The 11,347-nt window shown below is 41.9% G+C and overlaps 1 non-coding gene across 1 annotated transcript; it reads left to right on the top strand.

The window, feature by feature from the left end:
* The first annotated feature begins 4,301 nt into the window (after positions 1-4,301).
* LOC132638923 (small nucleolar RNA R71) lies at positions 4,302-4,407 on the top strand. The gene has a single exon (XR_009581980.1). It is a non-coding gene; the product is annotated as a small nucleolar RNA R71 (small nucleolar RNA).
* Positions 4,408-11,347: the final 6,940 nt, after the last annotated feature.

The raw sequence follows: 11,347 nt of genomic DNA, 5'->3' as shown, positions 1-11,347 counted from the left end.
TCAAGAAGATCAGCAAATGGTTTGTTGCAGAAATGAGAGCCGCAATCACTGATAATAGCTCTAGGAGTGCCAAATCTAGTAAAGATGTTCTTTTTTAGAAAGGCATTGACTCTCCTACTATCGTTGTTAGGCAAGGCCACCGCCTCCACCCATTTGGAGACATAATCCACCGCGATAAGAATGTATTTCAGGCCGTAGGAGCTCACGAAGGGCCCCATAAAATCAATCCCCCATACATTAAAGAGCTCCACCTCAAGAACAAAATTCATCGGAGTTTCATGACTCCGACCTATTGTGCCCTGGCGTTGGCATTTATCACAAGAGCGTGCCAACATATTTGCATCACGATAAATGGCTGGCCAGTAGTAGCCACACTCTAGCACCTTGGCTGCGGTTCTATTTCCACTGTGATGCCCACCAACCGGAGAATCATGGCACGCCTTCAAAATATCCATCACCTCAGATTCCGCCACACATCTTCGGATCATATTGTCAGCACAAGTCCTGAATAAGTAAGGCTCATCCCAATAATACTGTCGGCAATCTCTCAAGAATTTCTTCTTTTGGTATGCCTTCAACTCTTCGGGAAGGATGCCAGCTACCAAATAATTGGCAATATCGGCATACCATGGTGCCACATCATTGGAGATGACCAAGACTCTTTCATCCGGAAAAGTGTCATCAATATCCAGCACATCAATCGGTCTCCCCGGTGCTTCCAGTCTGGAGAGATGGTCAGCTACTTGATTTTCTGACCCTTTTCGGTCTTTGAATTCAAAGTCAAATTCCTGCAGCAACAAGACCCATCTTATCAACCGAGGCTTAGCATCCTTCTTAGCCATCACATAGCGTAAGGCAGCATGGTCAGTGTGAACCACTACCTTGGCAGCCCAACAAATAAGCCCGGAACTTTTCAAAGGCATAAACAATAGCAAGTAGTTCCTGCTCTGTTACTATATAGTTCAGTTAAGCTCCATTTAATGTTTTGCTGGCATAATAGATTGGGTGCAGGATTTTGTTTAACCGCTGACCAAGCACACCGCCAATTGCAAGACCAGTGGCGTCACACATTAATTCAAAGGGCAGTGACCAATCCGGGGACACAACAATAGGTGCGGAGGTTAACTTCAGCTTCAACTCATCGAAAGCCTTGATGCACTTCTCATCAAAATTGAATTTGGACTCTTTTTCCAAGAGTTTGCACATTGGGTTTGCAATTTTGGAGAAGTCTTTGATAAACCTTCTATAGAATCCGGCGTGTCCCAAGAAACTCCGAACTCCTTTTACTGAAATGGGTGGAGGGAGTTGTGAAATCACATCGATTTTGGCTTGATCAACCTCAATCCCTCTTTCTGAAATCTTATGGCCAAGGACAATGCCCTCCTTTACCATAAAATGACACTTCTCCCAGTTGAGCACGAGGTTTGTCTCCTCACACCTTTGTAGCACCCGATCAAGATGGTCAAAACATTCATCGAATGAATCTCCCACCACAGAGAAGTCATCCATGAAGACTTCAAGAAAGTTTTCAACCATGTCAGAGAATATGGACATCATGCATCATTGGAAGGTAGCTGGGGAATTGCAAAGACCAAATGGCATCCGACTGAAAGCGAATGTCCCATAGGGACAAGTGAAAGTAGTCTTTTATTGGTCTTCCAATGCGATGTTGATTTGGTTGTACCCTGAGTACCCATCCAAGAAACAATAATAAGACCTTCCAGCTAGCCGATCAAGCATTTGATCAATAAAAGGCATAGGGAATTGATCCTTGCAAGATGCGGTATTCAGCTTCCGGTAGTCCATACACACTCTCCAACCGGTGACAGTTCTCGTTGGAATCAACTCATTTCAAGAGTTAGGGACAACAGTGATGCCCCCTTTCTTCGGCACACACTGGACCGGGCTTACCCATGGACTGTTGGAAATAGGGTAAACCACCCCCGCATCTAGCCACTTAATAATCTCCTTCTTCACCACCTCTTGCATCGGTGGATTTAATCTTCTCTGATGCTCAACCCTTGGCGAACTTTCCTCCTCCAACTGTATTCGGTGCTCACAAATTCCGGAGGGAATCCCCCGTATGTCTGCAATAGTCCAACCTAAAGCTCTTAAATGCTTCCTCAAGACTGGGATGAGTCTTTGAATTTGTCCCTCATTCAGAAGTGCTGACACAATAACTGGGAGGGTAGCATTTTCTCCAATAAACACATATTTAAGATGGGATGGAAGTTGCTTGAGTTTCAACTTCGGTGGCTCAATAATTGATGGTTTTGCTGGAGGAGTTGTTCGTTTCTCTAAATCAAGAGACGGTTTTCTTGGGCTCATAAGAGTAAGACCCCAGACCGGTGAGTGAATTCACTGTCTCAATATATCCCTCCATTTGTTCGGCATCAAAATTCACCAAGATGGCCGATAATACTTCACTCAAGCATTCTTCCTCCATTTTGAATTCTACCGCTTCATCCACCTCATCAACAGAATTGATGACTGAAATACTTTGATAAGGACTAGGTAATTTCATGCCTTTTCTTGCGTGAAAAGTCACCTCCTCATCGTTCACCCGGAACTTGATCTCGTGCTTCTCGGAATCCATAAGAGCCCTCCCTGTCGCAAGGAAAGGTCTTCCCAGAATAATAGGAATTTCTTGATCAATAGCACAGTAAAGAATCACGAAATCTGCCGGCAGTAGGAATTCCCCGATTTGAACAAGCACATCATCAACTACCCCCACTGGCCTTTTTATCGATCTGTCAGCCATCTGCAACCTCATGGTAGTTGGTCTTGGCATCGCTAATCCCGATCTCTTAAAAATTTCCAGGGGCATAAGATTTATGCTAGCCCCGTTATCACACAAAGCCCTGGCAAAATCCTGCTGCCCTATGGTACATGGAATTGTGAATGCTCCAGGATCTTCCCTTTTTTGCACTGTGGTCTTGGAAAGAATAGCACTAACGCGATGAGTGATACCCACTAGTGTCGTGTTTCAATGGCTTCCTCTTCTTTGTTAAGAGATCCTTCAAATACTTAGCAAAGCCAGGCATTTCTTGGACATCATCCATGAAAGGAATGTTCATCGTCAACTGCTTGAGTTGATCATAAAATCGCAAGCACTTGTCATCTTCTGTTTTTCTCAAGGCGGTGAAGATTTGAACAATTGGCTCAATGGGCGGAGAGCGCCAGAAAGTTTTGCCTTCCCCTTTTCCTTTTTTTCTCTTTGTGTCTTGAGATTATCAAGGTTCTGCTCCTCTTCAGCTATAATAAGGACTTCCTCCTCTGCTTCTTCCTCTACAACATCATCAGATACATCAGGCGGTGTTTCCTCTTCAACAATTGGCTCAAGATCAATCACCTTTTTATTAGCACCTTGAAGTATTTTTCCAATTCTGGTGCTAATAGCAGCTACATGCTCCACAGATTTTACTCCACTACCTTTTCGATTTGGAACTATATCACTTGGTAGTTGTCCACGTTGAGGAGTATGCACTTCTCGGGAAAGGTCTCTGAATTGCGATTCAAGCTTCTGAATGGAAGCTGAATGAGATAGTTGAACCTGAGACATTCCCTTGATTGTGCTCTCTGTTCTGTCCTGATTCATTAGCATTTTCTGCATCATACTTTTCAGTTCCGTAGAATTATTAGACGTGTTGCCAACAGAGTTGCTAGCTGAATTATCTCTCCACTGTTGGGAATTGGATGCTTGCCCCCTAGGTGGAATGTAGGGGTTCAAGCTCTTGTTGCCATAATTATTGTGGTTGTAATTCCCTTGATTTGGATTGCCCTGATCATTTCTGCTATAATTGTTCCCTTGAAATTGTTGTTGAGGCTTTTGCCATGGGTGATTACCCGGACCTTGATAATTTTGTCATTGATAACCCCCTTGTGAGTTGTTGACATAATTAGCATCTTCATATTGTGGCTGCCCCTCTAGATAAGCTTCTTTAGAGACTTGGTACATTCCGGGAGCATGAGGTGGCATCTCCTCGACAACATTAACACCTTTGGCTTCTTTCTCCGTAAGCCTCTTCGATGATAAATTCACGGTGGTTTGCAATTGAGCAAAAACATGATCTTGCTCATGATTTTCTTTGGCCACCGCGGCAGCAGAGGGACTACCATATGACAGGACTTCACTATCACTCGAGTGCCAAGCTTGATTGTGGGTAGTAAGCTTATCGAGCAACCTGGTGATGTTGACAAATGATTTGTCCATGAAGCATCCCCCTGCTGCAGTGTTGACAACAATTTGATTCATGGTATCTAACCCCTTGTAGAACTTCTCGGTGAGGATAGCATCCGGAAACCCATGAGTCGGAGATTGAGCTAAATAGTATTTGAAACGCTCCCATGCTGCATATAATTGTTCCCCCGGAAGTTGTTTGAACTCAAAGATCTTGTCCCGAAGCTCAGCCTTTTTGCTTGGTGGGAACCACTTTTTCAAAAATATATTCGCTAACTCGTTCCAAGTATGAATATTATTGCTGGGGAGCTTTTCATACCATTCCCTTGCTTGGCCAGTCAAGGAATATTTAAAGACCCGTAACCGCAGTGCATCAACACGAACAACACCTTGGGATTGTTGAGCACATACATGCAGGAAGTTCTTCAAATGCCAGAGTGGACAATCCTCCGAAGAATTGCATAAATAGCCTTCAAGTTTCAATAGCTGATAGATAGAACTATCAATTTTGAAATTAGCATTTCCCGTTCTAGGAGGAACTACAGCAGAAGCATAATCAACTTCATTGATGAATTCCGCAAATACATTCTCATCCTCCTCATCTTTTGGTGCAGGAGGGTTCACTTGGAGTCCCCCTTGGTTTCCTTGATTACGATTGGGTCTTCCTGCCATGTTCTCACCTGGTTCACTACAATAGCAAACAAGGTGTGATGGAATAGAAAAATTTTTAAAGAAGAGTATACAACAATCAGTAATTTCTAAACCATATTCCCCGGCAACGACGCCAAAATTTGATACGCTCAAATTACACATATTAATGGAGTAAAGCGGATGTTGTCAAATATAGTAACCCAAACAAGGTTTAGGTCGAATCCCACAGGGAATATGGAGAGAAAAGGTTACTAATCGTATGCGATACTAGTCTTTAAAGGCTTTAATCGTATTCCTGATAGTTTGAAATATTTGTTGAATAATGTAATTAAATACTTTGACTTGAAATGTACTTAATGCGAGATAGAGACTAAGGTTGTGTTTCCAACTTGATTAGATATTATGCTTCAGGTTTCAATGTGATATATTTCTAATGGTTGTTCTATGAATATGCACTTGATCTCGTAAGGACTTCCTAATGTTTCCCAACAGTTAAGCAGTATTTCCTCTTTATGATTCTTCCGAATATAAAAGAGTCGCAATCAAAGAGCGACCAATAATGTCAATTTAGACTTGTTCTTATTCCTAAGTTAGTCTATTAAACGAGGGTTAACGCCTCGAGTCATTGTTATTCAATCTTACCAATATTGACTCTCTTTCCCAAGAAAAGTTAATATAATGGCTTCGCTAATGCTTGCAATCATTACCCAACGCTAACGCGCTAAGATAGAATAAATAATAACAACCATTATGCATATATCAATAGTAGAAACTCATTCACATAATATCCATCATGAGACCCACAACCTTAGCGTTAAAATTAGCTACTCATAATTTTGGCTAACATAGAAAGCTTAAAAGTTAACATAATATACTTACGATGCGAATACAATATGGAATGAAAGTGAAGTTGTTGCTTTAAATGCTCCAACCACTTCTAATATTAAAGACCTAGAGTTAATTCTCCCAAGAGAAATCTGAATAATGAAATTAAAACCATACTTTAAGTATTTATAGGGACAAAAATCGCGCCAAGTTTCTGGACAAAAACACCCTTACGCGGCATCGTTACGGACTGTAACCTGTGTCACGGTCCATCCTTCGTTCCGTCCCTTTGTCAGCATGCTGTCACGGCCACCATGTGACGGACTGTAACACAGGTTACGGTCCGTATCTCCCGGCGGATCATGGCCTCAATCTTCAGTGGCCAATGCGTTACGCCATGACGTTACGCCCCGTAATCTGAGTTACGGACCATCCTTCTGGGGCGTAACCTGTGACACTACTTGGCAACTTTCTGGAAATTTGAGAGACGTTACGGTGAGGGTTATCGTTCGTAACATGGGTTACGGACCGTCCTTCATAGCGGCACGTATCCTCTCTGGTACAGATCACGTTACGGTCCGTAACATAAGTTACGGACCATCATTTAGCTCCAAGTTGTCCGTTTTTCAGCATTTCTTATCATTTCCGATCCTTATTCGACCAACCCTATAAAACACAAAAATAACATAAGAAACGATGTAAAAACAAGCAACACTTCTAGTTACAAAGGCATAAAATGTGCCGAAATTCACGGCACATCAATACCCAAAAGATTGAAGCCGTGAAGAATTGGCCAAGGCCTACGACACCAACGGAAGTACGTAGTTTATTGGGTCTGGCAGGTTATTATAGGAGGTCGTAGAGGGATTTTCTTCTCTGTCAGATCCATTGACCAAACTGACTCAGAAATCAGCTAAGGTTCAGTGGACGGACACATGTGAGCGGAGTTTTTAGACATTGAAGGATAAGCTAACCTCAGCACCGGTCTTGACTCTTCTAGAAGGAACAGACGACTATGTGATTTATTGTAATGCCTCGGGTGTTGGGCTAGGCTGTGTATTAATGTAGCATGGCAAGGTTATTGCTTATGCTTCTAGGCAGCTGAAGAAGCATGAGCAGAATTATCCAACTCACGATCTTGAGTTAGCTGCAGTGATCCACGCCTTGAAAATGTGAAGGCACTAGTTATACGGTGTTCATGTTGATATTTACACTGATCACAAGAGCCTCTAGCATATCTTTAAGCAGAAGGACCTGAATTTATGACAAAGGCGATGGCTAAAGTTGCTGAAAGACTATGACGTTGATATTCTGTACCATCCTGGAAAGGCCAACGTAGTTGCAGATGCTCTTAATCGTAAATCCATGGGTAGCCTATCTTATGTGCAGTCAGAGAAGAGGGAGATAGTCTGCAAAGTTAGTTAGTTGGCTAGCCTTGGAGTTCGGCTGTTAGACTCAGGCGATACAGGAGTTATAGTTCAAGATACAGTGATGTCATCTTTGGTGGCTGAGATAAAGGAGCATCAATATGAAGATCCTTTCTTAGTTCATTATCGGGATACAGCCCCTCAGAAAGAAACACCCTTCGTCATCACAAGTGATAGAGTACTTAGGTATCAAGATAGGTTATGTGTTCCTAATGTTGTGGGTCTTCGTCAGCAGGTTATGGGGGAAGCTCATTATTTCCGCTATTCTATTCACCCGAGCACAACAAAAATACACCATGATCTCAAGAAAGTTTATTGGTGGGATGGTATGAAAAGAGATATAGCAGAATTTGTCGCTCAGTTTCCAAATTGTCAACAAGTCAAGATAGAGCACATGAACCCGAAGGTTTACTGCAGGCTATGGAGATTTCAACATGAAAATGGGAAGTAATTAATATGGATTTTATTACAGGATCACCCCGTACTCGGCGAAAGTATGATGCAACATGGGTCATAATTGATAGGCTTACAAAGTCAGCTTACTTCCTACTTGTTAAAACTACCTATTCAGCTGAACACTATGTAAAGCTCTATCTTAAGAAGATTGTATGACTTCATGGTGTTCCTACATCCATCATTTCATATATAGGAACGCAGTTCACAGCTAACTTATGGAGATCTTTCCAGGAAGGATTAGGGACTCAGGTGAGTCTTAGTACTGTATTTCATCCGCAGACAGATAAGCAAGTGGAGCGTACTATACAGACACTTGAGGACATACTGAGAGCTTGTGTAATTGACTTTCGAGGTAGCTGGGATGATCATTTACCCCGTATCGAGTTTGCATATAATAACAGTTACCATTCTAGTATCCAGGTGGCTCCTTATGAGGCTTTATACGGGCGGAGATATAGATCACCTATAAGGTGGTTTGATATTGGAGAGAATCAGTTAGCCGGCCCAAATTTGATACAGCAAGCAGTTGACAAAGTGAAAGTCATCCAAGAAAGATTATTAGCGGCGCAGAGTCGATAGAAATCCTATGCAGATAACCGGCGTCGCAAGCTAGAGTTTGAGGTAGGAGATTGGGTTTTCTTGAAGGTCTCGCCTATGAAAGGGGTGGTGAGATTTGGCAAGAAAGGTAAGCTAAGCCCTCGGTACATCGGACCATATAAGATTATTCGTACGGTGGGTAAAGTAGCATATGAGTTAGAATTACCTTCCAAATTGGAGTCCGTACATCCAGTATTCCATGTGTCTATGCTCCGTAAGTGCATAGGAGATCCCTCAAGAGTTGTGCCAGTAGATGATATCCAGGTGACTGAGTAGCTATCTTACGAGGAAATCCCCGTGGCTATATTAGATAGGCAGGTTCGTCGGTTATAAACTAAGGATGTGCTTCTATTAAAGTACTCCGAAGAGATAAGAATATCGAGGAAATGACTTGGGAAGCGGAAGAGGAGATAAAGACCAAGTACCAACACCTGTTCTCGTTGTCCCAGGAGGCTCAGGTTGAGACATCATAACCCCCAGGTATTCGATTTACTTATAGCTAGTATAATTGGTCGTTGTGAGGCCATATTGTCGGATATATTAGTACGTGGCCCCCTGTATGGCATTATTTTGGGTTTTTATGTACAGGTTGGATTGATATATTTACAGAGGAAACTCTGGCAAAATTTTCGTAGAATTCCTAAGCGTTTAACATTCGAGGACGAATGTTTCTAAGGGGGGAGGATGTTACACCTCGAAAATTTTCGCGTCATGTGCGTTGTGAGCAAACTAACGTAAGCTCGGAGAGGTCATAGAACCCTTATAAGGTTAATAAATACTCTTAACAAGTGTTAAGCAACCGTTTAAAGGTTTCGAGGTCAAGCAAATCGAAGAAAAATAAGTTTGTCGAAAATTTTAAAAAAACTTAACAGAAATTTGAGTCAACTTTGAAGGGGTATATCTCTAGGTATATTAGGATTTTTAAGGTGTTTCAAAAGCCTAAAATGAAGCTCGTCGAGTCTAGTTTCAAACTTAACAAATCGCTCGTCGATACGATATCAGAGTAGAGAATTATGGACGTTACAAGTTAGGCTGACAGAGCAGAAACGCGTGCTACAGTAACCGACATATTACAGTAGTCGCGCTGCTACAGTAACTCCTACAGTGCCCGAACTGACTTTGTCCAACTATAAAAGGGTCAACCCCCCCCCCCCCCCCCCCCCCCCCCCTTTTTTTTTTTTACCAAAAATCAGATTTTAGAGCTCAGAAACGTATAGGGTCATTTTGGTCATAAAATATTGAGAGATTTGAGTGATTTTAGTTAGTCAAGGCTCTGGTGGTGCATAGTTATGCCCGTAGCATCGTTTTGCAGTGGAGTTTGGCATGGATTCAAGGTGAACATTAGAGACATTGCTATTTTAATAAGACTAAGGTATGAATCTCTCCTTATTAATGTTGCCTTAGGTTTATTCACAAAGGTAGAGCGATTAAATGAGTGTATAATTAATTTATCGGTTAAGAAATCGGATAAACATCATATGAGATGTCTTCTGGAGTATGTTGATGTTAGTGACGATGCTGTTGATGTTAGTATTATTGTTATTGCTGTTGGTTGTTGGTAATTGCGATTTCGGGCTAGGGATATAAACAGGAGAGATGCTGCCAGAATTTCGGCAGATTCTAGAAAGAGTTAGTTTGAGGGCTTAAGACAGGCCTATGAAGATGAGTCTAACAATAGTATAAATTTTCTTGAATATAGATTTACGAGCCTAGGAGCCCAAGCGTTGAGTAATTAAAGTTAAGGCGACCAAAAAGGTATACTAAGGCTTTCCCTTTCTTTCTTTTTGGCATGATCCTAAAATATGAGCGAACAACAACTAAACGAGCTTCCATATTACTCTGCTCTTAGAAGCACTAAGAGTACTTCAGTCTTTAATGTTCCTGTACCCCTTTTATGATTGTCCCTTCTGTTCATGGGTCCTGAGTCTTGTATCATGATTATGTTAGTTCACATTTATGCATTGCATTCATTTACATATATGCACATTGACCCATGATCAGAAGGCATTATATACGCGTATATTATATGTATGTGGGGTATGGGGAAAGGGCGAGGCGTTATATACGCATTACCACCTGATCAGCTGGTGCACAGTGATGATGATTTTGATTCCCGAAGGGGCTGCTATGATATATGGATCGGGTCGTACGTTTCTCGACAATATTATATGGGATATGGATCGGGCCGTATGTTCCTCGGCACTATGACCTATGCATATCATACGCCCTCAGAGGCAATTTCAGTAAGCAAAGTTATACAGACATGTTCAGATAATCAGACTTACAGATGCATTCAGTCAGTCAGTTTAGCTTATGAGTTTCAGATTTCCTTCATGAACCCTATATGTATGTTACTCTTATGCCTTACATACTCGGTCCATTATCCGTACTGACTCCCCTATTGTTCAGGAGGCTGCGTTCATGCCTGTAGGTACAGATAGACAGAAAGGCGATCCAGCTCAGTAGAGCCTCTTCTCAGCTGTCGGCAGTGTGTTCCACTCGTTCCGGAGATGCTGTCTGTTTTGGTATGCTATGTTTGATGTATATGTATACGGGTACGGCGAGGCCCTGTCCCGTCCCTTTTACAGCTGATGCTCCAGTAGAGGTCTGTAGACAGTTGAGTACAGTTAGACTTGATGTAGCCTTGTCGGCTTCCACTCTTTTGATGTACATTATGTAGCAGCTGTGTCGGCTTGCACTGTTATTTTATGTATGTATGTATATATATATATATATATATATATATATATATATATATATATATATATATATATATAGACATATATATGCTCATATGTACAGATGATTGATAGTCCTTAAAGTTGTTCTGATATGAGTCAGCATGGTTCAGCTATGAGTCTTATAGGCCACCCACTTATCCAGTAAGATGCAGGTACGAGAGTTAGGGTGCTTGGTCAATAGTGTTCAGGCACTCATCACGACTCAGCGGATGGGTCGTGACAGTATTGAGGGCTGAGTTTACCCTCTCTACTAAATAACATAATACCTTTCATCGGTGACACCTTCAAGAATACCCAGTCATTAACTTTGAATTCCAAATCTCGTTGGCGATTGTCCGCATAGGACTTTTGTCGGCTTTGGGCTATCAATAATCGGTCCTGAATAAGCTTAACTTTCTCCACTGCTTGTTGAATGAAATCTGGCCCAACTAATATAGTCTCTCCCACGTCGAACTATCCAATTGGTAATC

This window comes from Lycium barbarum, chromosome 4 (genome assembly GCF_019175385.1).
Source record: "Lycium barbarum isolate Lr01 chromosome 4, ASM1917538v2, whole genome shotgun sequence".
NCBI lineage: Eukaryota > Viridiplantae > Streptophyta > Magnoliopsida > Solanales > Solanaceae > Lycium > Lycium barbarum.
This window is presented reverse-complemented; position numbering and strand designations above follow the sequence as displayed.